Raw genomic sequence first — 6,285 nt, 5'->3', positions numbered from 1 at the left:
TCTTCTATTTCATCCAACTGACCCCGTCTCATTTCTGAGACGAAGATGATCAAGCTCTCATACAGTTTCACAACTGACAGAAGGTGGGTGTGAACTTTTTTGAAGTGATAAGCTGGTTGCATTAAACCTTGTTAAGATTTGATACTATTTTACAGCAAGAAGTGGTGTTTCAAATGCTTGCATTCGTCTTATGAGGCCTTGACCTTGAAGCTACTGTCGGAACATATTTTGTTCTCCAGTGCTGACTTTATCTCAAGGTAATGTAAAAACACTGCAGCCAGTTTGTGAAAGGGATTTCGCTACAATCCCTTCAGCCGGTAGTGCAGCTGATGATCCCAACTATATGTGGAGGTTGAGAAGTAGTTGTATAAGGTTTGCAAAAATCCGGAATTTGAAAGAGACCCAAGGCAACTGATGTTCCTACAAGGTTCAAGGAGTGACCTGCACAAGGGACGTAATATGCCAGCCTTTATTCTGGCAGTGTAAATGGCTGACATAGTGGCAGCATTGTCATAACTCTGCCCTCAAGACGAACTTCTGTAATTAACTGTACAATAGTTGAGGCTATGCTCTGTGCACCATGGTCATGTATATGTCTATGAAGTTATAAAAATCGCTCAACTATGAATGTAAGTTGGTCAGTATGACTAACATCCGGCGTGGAATCTACACTAACTGACTAATATTTGTCTCGTTTCACTTCACTTATGATAATTGATTGACCATTTGGTCACAAATCGTTTTTGAGAGATATGAAGTGTTTGCACAGCACCAGATGCTGTGCAAGAAAAGTGTCCAATTTGGCCAGGAGTTGCAAGGTAATTGCCATTGTTGCTAGAGCCTATTCTTTCATCACTACCTCTGAGAGGAAGACCTCTCGATGTTAAAATTTGTAGTGTTTCAACTATGCGCAATAGACGTTCTTTGCATTATTTTCTCTCCAATTGTAGTTGCAAAGCCAAAGTGGAATGAATTCGCCTTGCTGTAATTGCCCTCACACCCCAACTGAAATTTGATGCTCTCTGCCACTTTCACGTTCGGCAACTGTACGCCGGCAGTTTTTCCAGTCGCTAAACGCAAAATACATCTCCAGTTTTTGGAGAATACACAAGCCATTCCCTTTGTCATCATGTAAACAAGGATTTGGGCACATACCGAACTCTTTCCTTTTCACTTGTTGAGAAGTGACCTTGTTCACAATTTAGATCAAGAGAATGATTTAGTAAATAGTCAATGGGTTTATCATCAACTGTCAGCCGGATCACTCGACACCGGTTCCATAGAATGTTTCTTATAATTCAACTGAGATGAATCGGACGAAGCTTCAGTCACAGGTTGGAGAAAGGAAACTCTTAATGGTGGTTTTCTTCTATAAAATATATTATATACAAAAGAGTCTGGTGGTGGGAAGTTGGTGCTTGGAAGAGGAGACGAGACGCGGCGTGTTCAGGAACGTAGGGTAGAATGAATTTCAACGGCGAGACCGAGAGGTCATACACTCGGCTACCGGAAGTAAACCCGGATGCCAGCGTCGCAGGTGGCGACCCCCCACCCCCGTGAGAAAGTCGCCGAATCCCGTCTCATTGGAATGCGGCTAGGCTCGTCAGTTTGTAGGAGAGTATCCACTACGGTACTTGCATTGCTGTAGGTGGCGATTTACTTAATCTCAGCTGACCTCGTTTCGTCATCCGAATGACTAAAGTGAACCTCTACTGTGTCATCCTCTGGGAGTTTACTGTCACTGGGCTCTGAATTTCCTTTTGGTTTAAAAAAATGTCAGCTTTGGCTACTTTTAAGTTCCTCTTTCGTGAGCAGGGCCTCTCTACATATCAGGGCTGGTCGACTTGAAACCACACGAATGACTCCAGTCATGTCTCACTTTTGTGTGTGTTGGGAATTTGTACACTATCAATAAATATACAGTTAATGAAAAATGTCTCAATGTTTTAATTTCCTCAATATAACTGCATATGGCTTCCAAATTCTGCAAAGAAGTGTTCAAATTTCAATATTTTCCCGGGGGGGGCTTACAGCTCCCCCGGAACTCCCAGATGTTTAGGCTCGTTTCACTCGCCACCCCACAAAGAGGCTGGCTGCCCATGGGTAGTGTGTGCAGGTCAGAGTTGGCGGTACAGTGTGTGAGAAAAGTGTTTCAATACGGTTGGTAAATTCGATTTGACGTTCGGGCATCCAAATGATCTAATTTCAGTAGTACTTGGAAACATCTGGCTATCCCCAAGGACAAGCCACTCGTGTAGTTTTACTAACAACAAAGATAGTTGAAGCTTTCACCATCACTTAATGGATGTTCCAACTATAATCAGATATCTAAGTTGCCTTAACATATACCACCACTGTTGCAATTTCCAATTCTGTGTCGTTATATTAAAGGCCCGTCGTTGAGCGAAATCATGGTCAGCCTGCCTGGTGGTATATAAGTATTACAAATGTTATACGTACGTGTTCCCCGCTCAGTGTATAACCAAATGCAATGTACAATATTGGCGTGACAGGAGATTGTTTATGTAATGAGGACATTCGTGTGTGTTCTTCGTTCTCGTCCCATAGCTTCCTGTTTATGCATATCATAACTCAATCCATTTTTATGGATTACAAATCACCTGCAAGTAATCTTCCTCGAGTACTTCATAGCAGGTATTATGCGAGACAAACTTTGTTTCGATATCCTCGTGACGTGTAGGTGCATACCAGTTGAAAGATATACAAGCGTTGCCTCTAGACTAGCCTCTGCAGATATACTTTCCCTCATATTGGTATCCTGGTTTTTTTTATATATGGTTCCACTTTCGCTCGAAATTTGTAAAAGGTGTTAGAGTCCTTTGTCATGTCGCGCTCGTGTCCATCTTGCCGTTCACGTAAAATCGTGGCATGACTTCAATACTTTTTTCCGACCTAACCACCATCCCCTTTTTCTGCATTTGCACATAGCAGCAATTATTATAGTACACAACGATATGATCTTTGCTTTTCACTGTCGGGCGATTATTCGTGCGATCGTAGCGTATCCGCCACTGCAGACCACTTACTAGCGCCCGACTATGACTGACGCCAATCACCCCCGTGTGTACAACACACAAGCTTTGCCCGGTAAAGGGTCAAAGCCCGCCGGGCACTGCTCGATCGTGTGGACGGGCCTTTAGGAACAAGGAAGTCTCGGGTGCACTCTAAGATGGAAAGAAAACGGAGGACTCAGACGTCCTGAGAAATCGGACGTCTCAGACGGGTGACTCGTTAAAGAAGGTATAGCTACACGTTAACTCACAAACCACCCTCCGCTTTTATTCTCCTTCTGTACTTCCCACTTAACTATACCTTGCTCTAAATATCCTTGTTGACGGTTCTCTTATCTCTGACATGCACAACCGTCGTTATTACATCTTTAACCCACTTTGCTTTTTCAATTTCAAAGCCTTTCCCATGTTGAACAAGTAAAAGGCAGTCTTTTGAGATGAAAATACTCTAATATACATTGCGGCGGAAATCCTATTGAAGAAGCGTTTTAGAATTGTCCAAACTACAGACTACATGACTAGACCTCTAATTTTACCTTGATTTCGACTGAATATTGAAAGACTTGGGTCTATATTTAGTATTGCAGTGGTCATAGATGGAAGTTCATATTTTTATTTATAGGTTAGACTTTCATATGTCTTGCTTGGAATTTAGTATTTTACCACTTCTGGTGTTATTAGACAATACTAAGATTAGTTTAAACCAGTGATGATCGTACTTTAGTACGAGAATGTGTACTTTGAACGATTGGAAAGTAAAAACCCACACATTAATGTCATCATTTGTCTATTGGGTTATGTTGTGAAAAAGTAATACTAATTTAAGAGGAGTAGAGCTGTATTTCCCGAAGCGTTTAACACCATTAAGTAGAGTATTTGAGAACTATTTATGGGCAAACTTTCAAACAGCAGACGTAGTCGAGATTTTATTATACTCTGGGTTTTGATTTAGTAAAAGCAAGGATTTGGATTATTCCATAAATAGAAAAACTTTATTGGTTACATATACTGGATATTCAATATGTACAAGTTTGACTTTACTTGCACAGAATGTAATGCAATACAGCTCATGACCCACAAATGGGGTAGAAGAAATAACAAAGCAGTTTTTTTGGAGACCAATTTCTTGTAGTTTAACACTAGGAAACTCACTGTAATGCTGTGGGAAGGATCCACTAACCGCGGTAGAACTGGAGTAGGAAAGGAATTGTTGCGATCGAGTTCTCCAGCAACAGGTAAATTTTGTAGACGCTCCGAATTGTTCTTGTGGTGACACTGCAGCTACCTCGGTCAACTCGTATAGGGTTTATGGTCGTTTGAGGAGCGTGTTCTAGAAATAGCAAGAAGATTAATGTTATGTAAGCCTGGCGGAATGGTTTAACGCGAAACTTATTTAAAAAGTTTAGTTTAGGTAATATCAAGACTAATAAAATTTACCTTTTTTTTTTTTTGTCAAGTGAAATTTTAAACAATAACTTCCCAATCGCCAACAAATAATTTACAATTTGAAGATACACTTACAGTACAGAAGATGTTGTAGCGTCGTCGCGTGCCAGTGTTCTGTGTTGACGTCCGTCTACCAGGCTTTATATACAGGCGGCCCACACTCCCTGACCAATCACAAGCTGTTTTAGGTGAAATTGTAGCCAATGGGAACATTGCCTTGTTATGACGTCAAAGTGACGCCGGCAGGTTTGGTTGTTTGATGACGAGTAAACGATTTAAACTTTATTGTGACACGAAAGTAGTGTAAAACGTGAAAGGAAAATATTATGAAATCGTATTCAGTGCTTTACTTATCTTGGATAGAAATTGTGAATATATTACAACAGCAATATTGGCCTCAGTTTAAGTGTGAGACATTGTTAAGACACATATACATCCAAATAGTACTATTGTAATATTAAAAAAGTCTTAAACTTAAATAGAATAGTCTAAAGAAGTTAATATGAGGAATAAAATAAGATGACAGAGAGAGAAAAACAATGAAGAACAAAGCACCGAGTTAATATTAACCTTTACTTGAAATTGACCATAGAGCAGAAACAGTAAAATTAACAAAAGACAGACATATGTTACAACAATGGAGAAGAAAACGTACACGTTACAAGAAAGTAGAGTAGAGTTGTGAGCAGGGCCGGATTGAAGAGTGGGCAAAGTGGGCAGTTGGCCAGGGGCCTCCACATATTATAATATTGTATTGATTTGGTTGATTTTATTTTCAATCTTTAAAATTCATGTTTATCACGTGATAGAAATTAGGCTAGCTACTCGTTGAAATTGACGACTGGGTGGTTTTCCTATGAACCGTCTATTTTGAATGAATGCTGTGGTGCTAATAATATGATATTTAGAATTGCGGAACTCCCAGATGATTAGGTTCGCTTCACTCGCCACCCCACCCTCTTGGGGTAGTTATAATGAGGGGGGCCTCCACAGGTCTACTAAATCTGGCACTGGTGGTAAGTGGTATTAAGAACCTGGCAGGCCTCTCCATACAGTGTACCTTTAGACTAACATAACTAATATTTAACAATTAACATTGAACTAACATCTTAGCCCCCCAAAAAAATGTGACTACCCTCCCAGCTACACAAGGACCTGGGCTGGCTCACTAACTCCAACAATAATAAAAATAATAATAATAAGCAGCATTATATAAATAGAGCAATATTAATACAAAGGTCTGACGACCCAAGGGAGCAGAACAAAGATAAAACACCAATAAGAAAGATTCTTTCTACTCCTACTGTATTTCAGTTTCACCACTTTTCCCTCAACCCCTAATAATTGTCTTTCACCTCTTAACTAAAGATTTCGTACTCGTACTCGTGCTGTTTGTCCTCTGCGGATGACTATAATATACTCGTCAGTTACATGGACCAGTTTCTAGTTGACATAGCAATGGTTAGAGAGATATTTACTATCACAATTTGATAATGATTTATTGGGTCAGGTCTCAGCTCACACGTACCTTAGAGAGTAAATGTGGTATCTGATAATATAGAGTACATTTATGTCAAGGAATTATTATATAACATTTAGTAGCACGTAAGATGGCATAGTATAGAATGTTACCACGATGTTTTTGTTTTACATTGTTTGAATTAAGTTATAAATATATACTGTACGTAAAGTATTTGACGGTAATGGGAAAACATTACTCGGGGTCTTGACTTTATTAAATTCACCGTTGATAGTTCTCACCAAGGAATGGAGATGTGAGTAACTGATTGTAGGGTATGTTGTTATT

General features: G+C 39.8%; 1 long non-coding RNA gene across 1 annotated transcript; it reads right to left on the bottom strand.

Annotated features, from left to right (window-relative positions):
- Window positions 1–3,996: 3,996 nt before the first annotated feature.
- Window positions 3,997–4,752, bottom strand: LOC121877129. The gene is made up of 2 exons (XR_006090902.1): window positions 4,554–4,752; window positions 3,997–4,362 (listed from the first exon to the last, which is right to left on the bottom strand). It is a non-coding gene; the product is annotated as an uncharacterized LOC121877129 (long non-coding RNA).
- Window positions 4,753–6,285: the final 1,533 nt, after the last annotated feature.

Source organism: Homarus americanus, unplaced genomic scaffold (assembly GCF_018991925.1).
Source record: "Homarus americanus isolate GMGI-L3 unplaced genomic scaffold, GMGI_Hamer_2.0 scaffold11272, whole genome shotgun sequence".
In the NCBI taxonomy this organism is placed as follows: Eukaryota; Metazoa; Arthropoda; class Malacostraca; order Decapoda; family Nephropidae; genus Homarus; species Homarus americanus.
This window is presented reverse-complemented; position numbering and strand designations above follow the sequence as displayed.